General features: G+C 43.6%; 1 protein-coding gene across 9 annotated transcripts in view; it reads left to right on the top strand.

Annotated features, from left to right (window-relative positions):
- The window catches only part of ADGRL3 (adhesion G protein-coupled receptor L3), a 738,987-nt gene that overhangs the window by 27,125 nt on the left and 696,280 nt on the right, over window positions 1–15,582 (top strand). Inside the window, exon 1 of one of the 9 annotated variants that reach the window (XM_074993914.1) lies at window positions 6,261–6,387. The exons of the other annotated variants lie outside the window; for them this stretch is intronic. The gene's annotated coding sequence lies outside the window, so the exon portion shown is untranslated. Of the gene's footprint in view, window positions 1–6,260; window positions 6,388–15,582 lie in introns of those variants that run through there. 9 annotated transcript variants of the gene reach the window in all.

The following is a 15,582-nucleotide window of genomic DNA, read 5'->3' as shown; positions in this document are numbered from 1 at the left end:
GATCTGTTTTAAAACTTAACGTGGGGACCATATTCTTTCTGCTTTCTCAACCTCTCTCTTCATTTTTGCGTATTTGCTACTCTCTTTGTGAGAAATTTAAATATAGGCTTGTGTTCCCTCTGGTTTTGCAGCAGCTGTTAGCACAAACTGTTCGTAAAATGGTGCTGATTTCTGTGAGGTTGATTTTCAAACTTTTTTTATGTTAATTTCAAACTCCATTAGAAAAATTGGGGGAAGGGAATGCTTGATGTACACGTGTGAAAGGACAGAAGTTGCAGAGTACAAACTTATTTGCAAGCTTCTGGGCACCGGGAAGTTAAAAGAGACACATTAATATTTTTTTAAACCAAATGCTTAATAAATGTCGATTGCTTTCAGTTCATTAATGCCACACTGCTGCTGCTCCTTACATTTAAGTGGTGTGTGAAAACAGGAGAGTCAAATCAAGAGTAATTTTTAGCTGTCTGTGTAAAAGACAATTATGGCTGCTACTAGTACATGCCGAGCCTCTGGAAAAAATTCCCAAGATAGCAGAAGGTCACTTGCTGTTACTTGGAAGCAGTAGCAGTTAATCAAGCTGGGAAGTTTTACCTGTGTGTATGGAGTGGGGGTTGCCCATCTGAATGATAAAAGCCATAATGCATGTGCTCAGGGATTGTCGTTTCCATGTTTCGCTCCCACTAGACTGCTCTTAAATGTTGAAGAGGCCTATTCAAGGGCTATTTGTTTCAGTTCTTTTCACCTCTCTCATGGCAAGCAGGCAGACTCTTTCCCTGTGGTATGAAGAGGTAGGATGGGCGGCTGGGACGTGGCCTTCTGCCATCAAGCTCTCAGCTACCATCCATTTCCTCGCTATTTGACGTTCTTCACAGAGCTGGAGTGGCAAGTCCCGTTCAGTCCTATCTCAGTTACCAGAAGTCTTTATGGCATTGCAGCCTTGTTTAACTTCAACTTTTGTGTGTCCAAGATACTAAGACATTTCTTGAGGCAATGAATATCCAAGGACAATCCTTTAGGTTGTGGGGCAAACAATGGTGAAGCATGGGAACCAGTCCATTTAGATGACAACCTGTTTAAGTTGTTTAACTGCTATCCTTCCTAAAGGGTCCTTTGCAATATGTAGTATCTTCTTCAGGCTGAGTTAAATACCTTTGCATCGATAATAAATTTTTCAGTCTTCTGGAAAGCAAAAGAGGTATGCTTTTGTGTTGTTTCTTTTGTATCCATTTTAGATATTTATTTGAGAGAAGGTATGTATCTCAGATAATGCCCATAAGCAGCATAAGCTGTCCATTGGCATGGTTGCTTAGGAGAGATGCAGATGCCACCCAGCTGAGTAACAGAGAACCCACAGCTAGGTTTTGTTTCTTTTGGTGGTGCATGTTGGCACATGCCTTGGTGCAAATAACATTTATTCTGCACATGGATGGAAAAAATCTGCACATGGCTGGACAAGATTTGAGGGAATGTTGCCCATAAGGATAACATTTGTCAAGCAACTTTCCAGTTTAATATTTCCTCTGCATAATGCACTGCTAAGGGAAAACTGATCTCTTCCTAAGGGGTTTTTTTCCCTGATAGTTTTTCTCTAAGAATGGCATTTTTTCCCCAATTGAAATGTTTAGTATATATGATCTGAAGGTATTTATGCTGTTAGCATAATTTGAAAGAATATCGTTTTAGCTCCATTCCTGATGTTTACAACCTGCGTAAGTAATAAAATCAGCATGTATTGACGTTTAGTGAATGACGTTTAGTTATTGTCTTCATGTAATCAGTCTTTTGTGTTTAAAAGAAAATCTAAGTTTAATAAACTGTAATTGTTACAGTCAGCCAATGTTGGTGAGGTTTGAAAGCAGGAATTATAAAGGCTGTAGGGTTTGTTTTTTTCATTGGTCATGGAGTATTGTGTGATCTTCTGGTTGTTTGAAAGAAACTAAATTGGGGGCCTGATTCAGCAAAGCATTTAAGCATGCATGCACCTATTATTTAAACTTGCCTTCGAAACAAAACACAGGTTCAGGCATTGTCGGTTGTTCTCCAGGACTGGGCACGAATGCTGCTCTGGTGCCTAGCACAAAGTTGCTCTATGTACATGGGGTTTCCATACGTTCTTTGCTGAGCTTGAGGTGATGACAGCAGAGGGGATTAGTCCCTCTGCCTCTGGGGTTTGCAGCCTTGTGCAAGGGGCTGGAGGAGATGTGACTTGCCAGGGGAGGTCTGTTGCCTCACAGCTGAAGCATGTCCCTGCAAGTGGTTTCCAATCTTCATGTAGTCCTTGTGTTGTTTTCCTCATGCCAGAAGGGGCAGGAGGGGCATTAGAGCCACCAGCAGGAGCAGCGTGGCCAGGGCGGAAGAGATACCATGTAGCTTGGCAGCAAGTCTGGGGCAGGCGTGAGGTGAGAGAGCCCCGCAGCAGGGAATCACGGGCAGGGCAAGGCTAGAGCCAGGAGGAGGGGAGGAGATGGTTGTGGAGGAGGAAGGACTTGGGGATGGGAGGGGAGCTGAATGAAGAGTAGAAAGAGAAAGTAGGCTTATTGTTTTTCCCAAAAGAGGCAACTCCACTGCTACGCACACGTGGTATGATAGTGGTCTAGAAAGTCATGACAGGTCTGGAGAAAGTAAGAAGGAAAAGTTACTTATTTGTTCCCATAGTGTAAGAACTAGGGGTGACCATGTGAAATTAATAGGTTGCAGGTTCAAAACGAACACAAGGAAGTTTTTCATTACGCAGCACACAATCAGCCTGTGGAACTTCTTGCCAGAGGAGGATGTAAAGACCAGGACTTTAGAAAGGCTTTATTGTCCCTTGATTACCTATTCTGTTCACTCTCTCTGGGGCATCTGGCATTGGCCACCATTGGAAGACAGGACCCTGTGTTAGGTGGACCTTTGGTCTGACCCAGTATGGTCACTTATGTATGCCCTTCCTAATACTGACTGCTGAAAATGTTCATCCTCTTTACATGTGGTAATTTGGTACCAGGATGTTACACAGTTGTGGAGGTGTCTGTGAGAGGATCGGTCTCTCTCTGGTCATACTCTGGAAGCCCTCCCCTGGAGCTGCCATTTGTCTGACAGATTTTCCTAGTCAGTGGTTGTTGCTTTTAATCATTCGTCACATTCTGCCCCAGCTCTCTCTCCTCTCTGCAGTGCACCTGGCCAAACACACCAAGCTTCTGAGACCCCGTTTACTGCAAGCAGCTGGGTGATAGAATGGGAACTGAGTTGTTACAATTGCCAACCAGGATCCAAATCCTGGAGTCACTTACGGATGGGCATTCCTTTTAGCATGTGAATTGGCCCCTGGACTGACACGGGATTACTCAAGGGCTTAATATTAAACATGTTGCATAAGCTTTTGCAGGTCTGGGACCTGCATTTGTCATAGCCTGGCATGTTTTAGGATTAGTTTTTTACATGTCAATAGTTTTGTGATTCCAAAGGTAGAGGAAGGCTAAAGAAACAACTTTTTCTTCTCCTGTTTAATGTGGATTGGTGAGAATGGGCAAAGTAATCTGCTGTGGAAAATGTTTTGTTTAACTGAAGTGATCATGTATTTGCAAAAAACCATAAAAATGCCGACGCTTGTCCTTGGGCACTCTCAGTTTTGTGCTTTGATATTAATGGAACCAATGGCCATTTTTTCCCCTTTCTTGGAAGATTCAGCTTGGTTTTTGAATTTTGCAACCTGATTAATGTTTTCATTTGGAAAGTGGACTCACTCAGTGGAAGATGAGATCTACTAATGAGCACATGATAGCATTAGTATTGAGTTGTAATTAGCATTTGCACACATAGCAAAAGACCCAGGAAAAACTTGACAGCAAGTAGGATAAAATTGCAGATGGTGCTCTAACTTGGCTCTTACCAGCCCTCCCTTGGTACGTTTTGGGAGAAAAGTGCAGTACACATGTGTTGTGGGGGGCAACATGTGAATTCTAGTGGATTATCTTCCAACAGAAGAATTACATACAAATGATTGGTATGTGTTATGCATGCTAAATAATCACTCTAATGGGCCTCTTGGAAATTAATATTGCTAATTTCCACACCCTGACACCCTTCAATTTAAGTCAGGCATGTCCAACCCGCGGCCCACGGGCTGCATGCGGCCCTGGACGGCTAGTAATGCGGCCCCACAAGATCGTAAACTTTTAACATTATCATGTGATTTATATACATTAACCATATTATATATTTTATAAACAAAAAGCAGTGAAGTAGCACTTTAAAGACTAGCAAAATGATTTATTAGGTGAGCTTTTGTGGGACAGACCCACTTCTTCAGACCATAGCCAGGTGGGTCTGTCCCACGAAAGCTCACCTAATAAACCATTTTGCTAGTCTTTAAAGTGCTACTTGACTGCTTTTTGTTTTGATAGTGTATAGACTAGCGTGGCTTCCTCTTTGTTACTATTCAACATGCAAGGCATATATTTTATATGCGGCCCAAGACAATTCCTCTTCACTCAATGTGGCCCAGGCAAGCCAAAAGGTTGGACACCCATGATTTAAGGCATCCAACTGGCAGTAGTTTCTGAGCTAGATTTTCTAGGATGTGTACATACAGCTAGCTTGATGTTTCTCAATGTGAAGGCTGTTGTAGTCAGCTGAAGTCCTTTTTGTCAAAAGCATCTCTCACACTGCACACACCTCGGCTGAGATTTTTTGCAGTGAACATTCCTGGTATGGCTGGTATCTAACTTATGTGTCCAAAACAATTCATTGTGTACTGGCATCTGGGTTCCAATAGAGTACAGTATTCCCGCACCCCACTACTCAAAAACCCATTGTAATAAAGTGTGCCCACCTGCAAGCTCAATGCATAACACTTGATCACCAATTGCGGGTAATGGAGAAGAATAATACTTGTACAGTATTTTTCATTAATAGCTACTAAAGCACTTGGCAATTTGTAAGGTATTTATGCTCACAACAGCTCTGTAAGGTAGAGGTTATCTCCCCTTTACTGCGTATTGTCTCTGCTTATGATGCCAGCTGGTTCCACTCAAAACAAGTGAGAAAAGTGAGATGTTTGGAATTGGACTAAGCACTTCCCATTCTGAGATCCTCTGCAGGATATAAAGGGATTCTAGAATAGAACGTCATGAAATCTGAATGCAAGTGGATAGCAGGCCCCCTGCAATGGCAGTGATAAACCAGCTTACTTCCAAATTGGTGGCAAATGCACAGAGCTGCAAGTAAGAGCTGCTTGTCATTGAGATAGTGTGTGTGCAGGTGTGGAAGGGGAGAAAGTATATCAAAGAGCATTTTATCCATGTAATGAGGTTGATGCAATTGAAGCCAGTGGTGATTTCAGTGAACATTTGTCTAATAAGTTTGATCCACTTCAAAGCATCTAAATTTAAAATAGTAAGGGGAATGGTGGTGAAATAAGATTTTGATGCTCTGTGTGCATCTTTATATTAGGTAGACCTGAGTTCTAGTCTCAGGTCTGTCACTGGTTTGATGAGTGACCTGGGGCAAGTCACAGCCCTGCTCTGTGCCTCAGTTTCTCTTCTTGTGAAATGCCAGTAATGCTATTGACCGCTTCAGTAAAGTATTTTGAGACCTACTGATGCAGACACTATTCAAGAGCTCAGGATTAGTGTTAGTTCTGAACTAGGCCCCTTGAGGAATTCATTCCTTGTCAGTTTTGCCTCCTGCTCATCCCTGTTGGAGGGCACACTCCATGGTATGAACCCAGCAAGTCTTTTTAGATTGAGCCACTAGAAGAGGACAGTTTGGACCTGGTTTACAAATGCTTTCTTGTGAGTTTGATGTTGCTGCTTATTTGCAAGGAAGCTGGCCTGTGGATTCAGATAAGCAATACACCCCAGCCCTTTTGCTGAGCTGCTGACGTGATCTGGAAGTGAGATCAAGCCCCTAGCATTCCAAAGATGGGGAGTTTCTGTTCCCAAATTTCTCTCTGATTTGGAGGTTGTAAGTAAAGCTTCACAGCTCTCTGCTGCAGGTCGCTGGCCTGCAGAACAGCACATGTCAGAACACATGAGCACATGCTTCACTTCAAATGTGTGCACCATCCTGTTGTGCATGGAGAATCACATGCCTCTGTTCTTGGATGGGGGCCATTGATATTTACTGACTTGGCCCATGCAGAATTCAAAGGTGTTTTTTAATAACCACTTGTGTTTCCACTTTCATTTTAGTGCCTGGTCCAAAGCCCATCAAAGTTAATGGGATTCTTCCTTCCCCTTGACATCAGTGTGCCTTGGGTTGGGCCTGTCAACAAGACTGTTCCAAAGACTTCAGTTCCTCCTTGTTCAGCCCAGCTTTCAGTTCACTCCTCTCTACATCCTGACCTTTCTGGCACTGCCCCACTGTTATAACACACCACTGGCCTTGTGGGATGGAAAAGCAAAGGTCAGTAGACGTTACCTTTCTGGCATGAAATGGGGTGTTTGAACTGCATTTTAAAAGCCTGCACTCCTGGAGCCCTTTATAGATCAGTGCTGTGTGCAGGGGGCATGCATTTTTTATGACTAGCACAGCCAGTAATGCAGAATATGCATAAAAATTCCCAGTGTGCAAGTTATTACTGCCTCAGGGCTATGTTAGAATACAGTTTGCCCAAAACTGTTTAGGAAAATTCTCCTATCTGTTGCATAAATATAGAACTGCTCATGGCATTTTTACCTTCTGAGACGAACGTTTACCATCTTAGTCACTTCTACGTATGTATACATCCCTGAGATGTTTAAAAGGAGCAGTGTCTTAGTCTGCTGGCCTAATGAGAACTGATGAATTTCAAGATGCGCCAAGTTAAAAGTGGTATAAATTGCCTGATGTAGAAGGGAAAGAGAATTTATCTTTTTAGGGTTTGGTTTAATTTCTCCAGGAAGACCCTTTTTAGAGCACAGCTTGACTTGCCTGTCTGGTTGTGTCTGAATGCAAAAAATACAAGGTTTCAAAGACCAAATCCTTTCAAGTTGTTGACCTCTCAAAGAAAGAGTACATCACGCTTTCTGGTAGTGCAAACCCTAAGAGATCACTCAGTAAAATAACATTAAAAGCTGTCATAGATCTGATTTATCAAATGAAAAACTAGCACATCTTACCTCCCGGCTGAACAAATAAAACCTAGAGTAAAGTTTCATACTGTGGTCATAACATAATTGAAATGATATTATTTCAATGTGCAATTCAATAAAACTAACCACAGTAGAGGAGTTATCGATTTAAATTCACTTAAAGCAGTTGAGATATTCAGTTCAGAATATGCTGATGGATATCAGCCCTGGCAATATGATTTTTTGCATTCGAGAGCAGAAAAGAAATTATCTGCCTGAACATTTGATAAAACCTCGAGGAGGGACTTGTTTTTGTGCTGTTGTCCTGACTGTAGTAAGCTTGTAACCTTTGATAGCATTCTCTTTTATGTTGTCCCTGTTCCAGGTGACTACTTGTTGTTGCATGTTAACGACTGACCACTTAATTACATTCGGCCAGATTTGGTTTGAACCAATTGCTAGTTGCAGGCATGATATTTTGTCATGTAAATGTGAACCAAAGGGAAGAGTCTCTGGTAATTACTTGGGTATTTCCAAGTGTAATTAGCAAGTTATCTGCAGTGACATTTAAGTACAACATATGTAGTCAGCATACAAATAAAAAAGCTTGCATGGTGCTTTGTGAATTGTTAAACAGCGTTGTCCTTTTAAAATCCTAATTTGTAATACAACAGGATAGTCTTATACGGATGTACTAACTTTCCCAGACAATTCCAAAGGTCATTTAAACTATGGGAAGCTGTGGAGGAGAACATTTCATTTGGGGACGGTCTTTGTCTATCCTATATTGTCTCTTACTCTGTCCTCCTGTCTGTAGTATTCCAGCACCCTCCAGCAGTGCTTTAAGGAATGTAACTAATCTCACAGGTGCTATTTGTTCTCTCTTCCTGACCCCAGACAAGGAAGTGTGTGCTGTGGAACGATGGCTTATTTTTATAGGTCCTCCACTCCCCGCGGGAATAATCCATTTGGGGGGGGAGGGAGGTTAAAGCACTTCCACCCAATTTTACCCCACTCCCCAAAAGACCCTGTTGGAGACCCCCCTCCCTGTGTCTGGCGAGGAGCTCTGGCTATAGGTTTGTTCATTTGCCAGGACCCCATAACCACCCTAAAAGAGATCCTGAGGAGTGACAAGATGGTACCACTCTGCTTGCTCATGACCACACAGAGGGAGAGGCCAGGGCCAAAAAAGCTTCACTACTGGGGCTCTCATTGTACGTGAAACCATTCAAAGGCAAAATGGTTGTTTCAGTAGCTTTCTGTGTATCCCAGATGCCTTGGAGGACTAAGAGGGTGACGTGAAGACATCTAACTCGTTAGTCTCCGCTGTGGGCTTGGGGGCAGGGGACATTTGCAAACAAGAAAAGGTGGTGGTAACTGGGCGCCTGTAAAGCTAAGCTGCCTAAAACCTGGAGAGCTCCCTCCAGCTCAGTCTGCATGGGGCCAGACCTGGGTGTGCTGCACTTGGCCCAGGGATGCAAGATTGGCCCCGTGGATGGATGTACGGGCTAGGTGAACAGAATCACGCCCTCCCCTCATTGCTGGGAGCCTGTTTTCTGCTACGTGAGTGGGGTACATATTCTGTGTCTTTCTTGTGCCTGTTGTCCTCCTGCCAGGGTTCCCCGTAAGCTGAGTGCTTGGGTGGCTGCCCAGAAGAGAGTCAGGTGCCGTCCAGCTGATGAGCAGAGTACCCATGGCCACCCTCAGTGGGCAGCCTGTAGATCTGTTGGTGGTGCACCTCTGCACATGCCTTGGTGTTCATAACAAACTTTATTCTGCCTGTGGATGGCAAGAATTAAAGGGAACGCTGTTCCCCGTGCCTTCGTGAAGTTGCAGCATTTCTGCTGCTTTTCTAGTCTTGCCCTCCTACTTGAAAGGGTGCTGTTTTTGCCCATAAGGTCACTTTTCTATAGGGCTACATCTACACTAGCCAAAAACTTCGAAATGGCCATGCAAATGGCCATTTCGAAGTTTACTAATGAAGCGCTGAAATACATATTCAGCGCCTCATTAGCATGCGGGCGGCCGCAGCACTTCAAAATTGATGTGGCTCGCCGCCGTGCGGCTCGTCCAGATGGGGCGCCTTTTCGAAAGGACCCCAGCTACTTCGAAGTCCCCTTATTCCTATGAGCAGATGGGAATAAGGGGACTTCGAAGTAGGCGGGGTCCTTTCGAAAAGGAGCCCCGTCTGGGCGAGCCATATCAATTTTGAAGTACCGCGGCTGCCCACATGCTAATGAGGTGCTGAATATGTATTTCAGCGCTTCGTTAGTAAACTTTGAAATGGCCATTTGCATGGCCATTTCGAAGTTTTTGGCTAGTGTAGACACCGCCAAGATGCATAAATTTCAAAGCAAGGGCCTCTCTCTGTTCTGGTGTTACTGGCGAAATGCTGCTTCATTTGCTAAGTTCCATGTAACTAAGATTGTTTTCAATTAGATGGTTTATCTAATGCTTTCATCAAAGTGGTAGAGCTAAGGTTGGACTTTTGAAAGAATTCAGCATGTACTAACTTAGCTCCCATGGATGTCACCAGCAGAAGGAGAGAATGCTGAGTGCTTTTGAAAAATCTCACCCTTGACTTTGGCATCTTTTACCAAAAAGCAATATAAAATGTGCTGCTTCTTTTTCAGTCCCTGTTTTAGCAGATCTGTTTTATGCAGCTGGCATTTTGCTGAGCCATTGTACACAGGATAAATGAGCTGTGTTAAATACACAAAGCTAGCTTTTAAATCTTTGACTTGGTCTACAAAGTTTTACTTCTTCCTAGTGAAGCTGCGTTCCAAGATTAGTTCCGTATTATATGCAATAGGTGGTGTTGAAACAGTTAATAACCAAAAGCATGTGGACAAAATCCTTAATGAATTTAAAATGAGATTCTTGGCGTTTTTCTAAAATGCTTTTATATTCTTAGAGACACCAGCCAATTTTTCTTTCAGCAGCACGTCTAATCAATTTCAAAGTGAGGAACAAATAAAGCCAGAGCCAGTGGTAAAAATTATTCCTCCTTGAAATGTTCTGCATGCTGGAATTTATTTTGTAATTCCAGCTAAAGAGGACCGTGTCTTAAAAAACAGGGAATGAATAGGGCCTAAATTTGCTATAGGAAGAGAGTTGGTTGAGGTCACTTTCCTTTATCTGTCCCTGTGTAAATAATAGGGGGAGTTCCTTGGCTGGTTGGATCCAGCCTGTCCTGAATGGTACGCATAATCAGTCAGCTGTAGCCGTTCTGATTCCATCACAAAACACCTTTCTCTTGGTAGACCTTTTATGTTTTTGTTTGTTTGTGTATGTTTGTTTTTGTTTTGTTTCTTTCCTCCCCCACGAGCCAGGCAGAATTGTATTGTTTGTACAGCAACTGTAATAGTCAGATAAATGGGATTGGAATGGGGATTTTGGGGATGGTGGTACATTTTCCGGATGGTGGCACATTTTCCAAAGACTCATTTTGCACCTGCAGATTACAGTACATGTATGCCTAACCGTGGACAATCTTGGTGAGCTACAGCATAGCTTGTTTCAGTGCTGACCAATGTGAATACAGGTTGCATAATCTTATTCTGTGGGAGCTGTGCACAGACTTAGATAGGTGTGCTAGACTTGCACCCCTAATTCCATTGCAAATTGAAAAAAAGTGGAGTAAAATTCGTTGGTGCGGAAAGGGAGGGTAGGTCAGTCCTTTTGAAAACACAGTCTCCGTTGAGCACTGGATATTACATGCTTACGGTAGAAGCCATATTTCACAAAATCATTGGAGATGGAGCAGTTGATAAAGTCAAAAAGCTCATAAAATAGAGCAGCTCAGAAACACAGACTGTGTGGCGCATCATTTCCAGTGTGGAATGTCGAGCCACTGTCTCCTTGTCCTTCAAACCCTTGCAGAGTGATTTCCAGTGCATGGAAAGCATTTGAATGTGAAGGGTTGTCGACCTGTTCTTCACTGACATCACTTCCATTGTATGATAATATTTTCCTCTGTGGAAAATGGCTAATAGCCAATGTTCCCACTAAGGTTTTCCATCCATGTGTGAAATAACTTTGATGTGCACCACCAGTAGAAACACATATTGCAGGCTGCAGGAGGCTCTGCTAATCAGCCATGCAGCATTTGATTCTCTCCCTGATGGTCGCCCAAGCGTTCATCTCACAGGGAATACTGCCCAGGGCACTGGCCATTTGTAAGACTGGTGTAGAGGCTGTTGCTTGTTTACTCCCTGTGTGGCAACTTATAAAGGACCTTGTTCTGCGTCCTTATTCAGGCAAAATTACTGTTCACTTCCATAGGAGACAGTACTGAGTCCTGCTAACCTACATGTTGGCATCCAAAGTTCATGAGACTTTGGTCACAGTGTCGCCAAAGAGGTGGCTGGGCAAGAAGCCACAGGGTCTAATTTTCTCAAACTTACAGATTCCTGGGATCAGCTTGGGGGTTCTGTATAGCTCTCTGTCCTTTGTATGTTGCTGGAGAAAGAAATTCCTTTAATCAGAACCGCTCCTGATTGACTCAGTAATTCCAAGGCAAAGTCAAGTGTATGCCTGTTAGTCATGCCTGTAATTGCCTGAAATCTACCTGCTTTCAGAGTATTGCTGAGAAATCATACAAGGCATGCACAAAATGTGGATTATTTTCCTGCCATAACTGGGTTGAATAAAAAACATTTTTCACTGGTGAACTCAAGACACTTCTCAATGAGGGATACGTCCCTGTCAGATTTCATCTCTTCCCTTCTATCCTTTGCCACACAAGCCTATCTTGGGGGAAAAAAAAGTCTCAAGTACATTTGAGATCATGGAAGAAGTAAGTCCTCCTCCTTTCCATACACTTTCTAGTGCCAGCCAGTATTTGCTGAAACACTTCTAAAAAGTGACCTTTGGGAAGAGAGCCAGCCAGAGAATTTCATCCTGAAAAATAAACATGCTGTAAAGTTAGCAGGGATTGAAAATGGGTTTGGAGGAGGTAAGTGTACACAGACCATCACCTGCTTCCAAGACAGCAAGTGCAAATCTGAGCCCAGGTGTTAATTACATTTCTGATGACACTCTTTTGAAACAGAAGTTATGGTTCCCATTGGGTCTCTGTAAACCTAGAGCTATCATCACAAATTCATATGTTCTGTTCCTTGGTCCTTAGCAATCCTACTGCTCTGTTTTAAAGTTCAACAGTTGCAGGTAGAAAACACTTTGAGGTGGTGGTGGTGGTGTAAACGGATGCAGCACTACTGAAGTTGGTGGGACTGTACTGATGTACATCAGCTGAGGATCAGGGTTGGAGATATCAGCTTCTTTTAAATGAGAGAATGTGTGACTATCTGATTGGTTTAAGAGAGCACAACATGTGTTATTTTATAGAAGACAAGTCAGGAGGTTTTTGATGTCTGATCTAAGGAGGTTATTTTATTTAAGGAGCAAAGGATCATACAGGTTGAACCTCTCTAACCCAGCATTCCCTCATCCAGCAACATCCATAATGTGGCACAATTTTAGTTAGCCGGATGACCATTTATCAGGGTGTGACCAAGTTTCCCACAGTCCCATGAAGTCTGTTTACAGCCACCAGTCCTGGCTCTGTGTTCTGTGCTGTGCTTTACCCCTACATGTCTCAAGAGCCCAGTAAGCAGTGGAAGTGTTGGTAATGCTTCTAGACAATATTGACCTCCGATGGTCTGGCAAACTCCCTCCTCCAGCACCAGCCACGTCGTGAGGGTGGCAGACAAGAGGTTCAACCTGTACTATGTCAAGAAGCCTTATCAAATACAGTAGCATAAGTACATGATGCAGAATTGGCGATGTACTAGAAGAAATTCTCATTGATTTCCAGAAACTCCCAGTTAAAAGGGCCTCATCAAATGGAAGGAAAGACTGCTGTGGGTTCCCTGCTGCTGTGGATGCTGTTCAGACACATTCCTAACAGAGAACAGAGTCCTGAAGCTCATAGAATACTCCTGCTGAAGATCTCGAGTCCATTCTACTGAAATATATTCGTACAGCTTCCTTGAGTTAGGAACCTTTACACGAGCTGAGTGTTTGACCTCTTAATGGAGCTATGCTATTTTATACCTTCTAAGGATGGGGCCCAATCATTTTGCAATGGCAATACTCTAAATTGCAGAGTCAGGTATTTCCAAAGTAAATTCCTGGGAAAAAAATCTCTTACCCTCTCCCTCATTACAAGGTTTTACCCACAATCCACTTCAAAAATCAGATGTTGAAGTCTATGCTATCCTGTGAATGACTCGGTATGTTGTTTCAGGAATGGGCTGTAAATGTTTAATATGCTGATTTGTGATGCCATTTTCCTTGCTCATAGCGTGAAGAAACTGGGCTTGTTTGAGTGTGAACCCTGGAGAAATAGGTGCTTTGTAGAGTCCTACAAAGTTAATTCACTGCAAAGTTACAGATTATCTAACACATCCGCTTCAGAGCCAGATGTTGGCCAAGTTTCCTGGAGCTTGAGTTACTTGCTGTCACATTGTTCAAAGTTTTCAAAAGACTTGTATTTTCATTATTAGGTTGAAATTTTAAAAGGCTGGGTTGATTTGATCATGTCTGCTGGACCTTGACAATTACTCAGGTTTGCGGCATAAGCAAGATTACAGGACAGTCTGTTTCTAAGAGTTCTCCTGGAGTTTTCACATGCAGTCTAGCCATAGTGTGGCCTGTTACAGTGGTAGAAAACTGAGTCTCATTAAAAGACATGCAAGCCAGCGTTTTGTAATCACTTCCGTGTTTGGCTTGGGTCCATATCGCACAGCATTGTGCCATCAGTGAACAAGCTGTTAGCAGTGTGCCAGGCTCCATCAGATCTGTGCTGCACCCTAGTGCTTGAGATCCTGCTGAGTAGCTCAGGGAATCAGAATGTGTTTAGCTGGAGGTGCACAGAGGGTAGATCTCTCACTAGGCCCAGTCATCTCTCACTGGTCACCACTACTTCCACTGCAGCTGTGTTCTCCCACAGAGTGCCTGCCATGCACAGGGAAGGAAAAAGGGTTTTCACTATCCTTTTCATGTCTGCCAATGTGTTGTCTTCCCGTGTGCAGATAATTGGGGTCACAGGTAGCATTCCCAGTGAACTGAGCTGTAGGGTGGCCACCCAGGGAAGATTCAGGTGTTGCCCAGCTGATTAGCAGGGTGCCCACAGCTGGCAGCATTTTTCTGCTGGTGGTGCACATCGTCACCTTCATTGGTGCATGTAACAAAATTTATTCTGCCCATGGATGTTAAAAATTAGAGGGACCCTGGTCAGAGAACCTAGCCCTAACTGACAGCATGGTTATCCCATACTTGTTCACCAAGATCTTTGCACCTTCCTCTAAAGCAGCTGGTACCGGCTATTGTCAGAGATGGGACACAGGACTAAATGGATCTTGGGCATGATCCAGTCCGGCAAGTCCTGTGTTTCTATCCTAAGAAGCGCTCGAGTCCCTGCCAGACACAGTCTCCATAGCAGAGTCGAGCAGGCAGTTCATTCCTCACGTGAGTCTTGTGTGATGCTTAAGGAAATCACGTAAAAAAAAAAGGGGGGGGCAGGGTGGAGGGGGAAAGAAGCACGTTGTGTCCCTGGTGGTGGTCCTTTCCAAGAGCCCTTATTCCTGCCTTTGGGCAGCTTAGAATTGTTTTACTCTGGTGCCTTCCCAGCTGTCTTTTTGGGCTCTTAGTTGGAGAGGGTCACAACACACTGTCCTGCAGAAGGTGAACAAGGGAAGCCGAACAAGGCTGCCTCACTCCAGATCTGGAAGGCACTCTGTGCATATGGAAGCTCTTCAGTCACATGGTGTGTGTGTTTGTGCATTGTTCTCTGGTGGGGAGGCTTCTGGGTGTATATGGTTTGGAACCAGCGGAAGGAAATGCTGGCACTTCTTGTGCCTGATCCAGTCCTGGTGCCGAGGAGGCATCATGAAGGGATACCATTTACCCTTTTGTAGTCCTTTCAGCAGCTCTTCATGAAAGGGCACTTAGACCTTCCATTTTCCCATTCAGCAGCCACATTCCTTCATTTCATTGTGTTTGCCTAATTTTCAAAGCTTTGTCAGCTCTGGTGCAAAGCATTCAGCTCTCCTCACCCACCAAACACAGTTGACACCCTACAAACAAAATCAAGGGAAAGACACACCAGGTTTAGTAACAGCCTCCCTGGGCTGTCCTTGCTATTTTCAGTCCCAGTGGCCATGCCCATCAGCTGTCCTTCCTTCATTTTTATTTCTGCTTCCTGTGGTCTGTTAGCGAAAAGCAGGTAATTTGGAGGTCGACTTCAGCTCGAAGCTTTTGCCTGTAATGAGACGCTCCGTTTGGAGAGCTGGCTGTTAGCGCCTGGCCTTCTCTTCATGAGAAAGTTGCACTGAAATGGTTTTTAGAACAGTTTAGCTAAACTGCTGTCACGCCCCATGCGGACGCTTTTTTTATTTTGGGTAAACAGCGGGTGGTTTTGGTTTAGCTTAAACCTCTTCCTGCGCGATTGAATCATAACTCAAATAAGCTATCCTGAAACCAAAGCAAGCATCTCCAGAGAGTTTGTTTTTGTTCATGAAATTGGTTTGAAATCACACTGTTA

The sequence above is a fragment of the Carettochelys insculpta genome, chromosome 4 (assembly GCF_033958435.1).
Source record: "Carettochelys insculpta isolate YL-2023 chromosome 4, ASM3395843v1, whole genome shotgun sequence".
Taxonomy (NCBI): Eukaryota; Metazoa; Chordata; order Testudines; family Carettochelyidae; genus Carettochelys; species Carettochelys insculpta.
The sequence above is the reverse complement of the archived record's forward strand: the minus strand, read 5'-3'. Positions and strand labels throughout refer to the sequence as shown.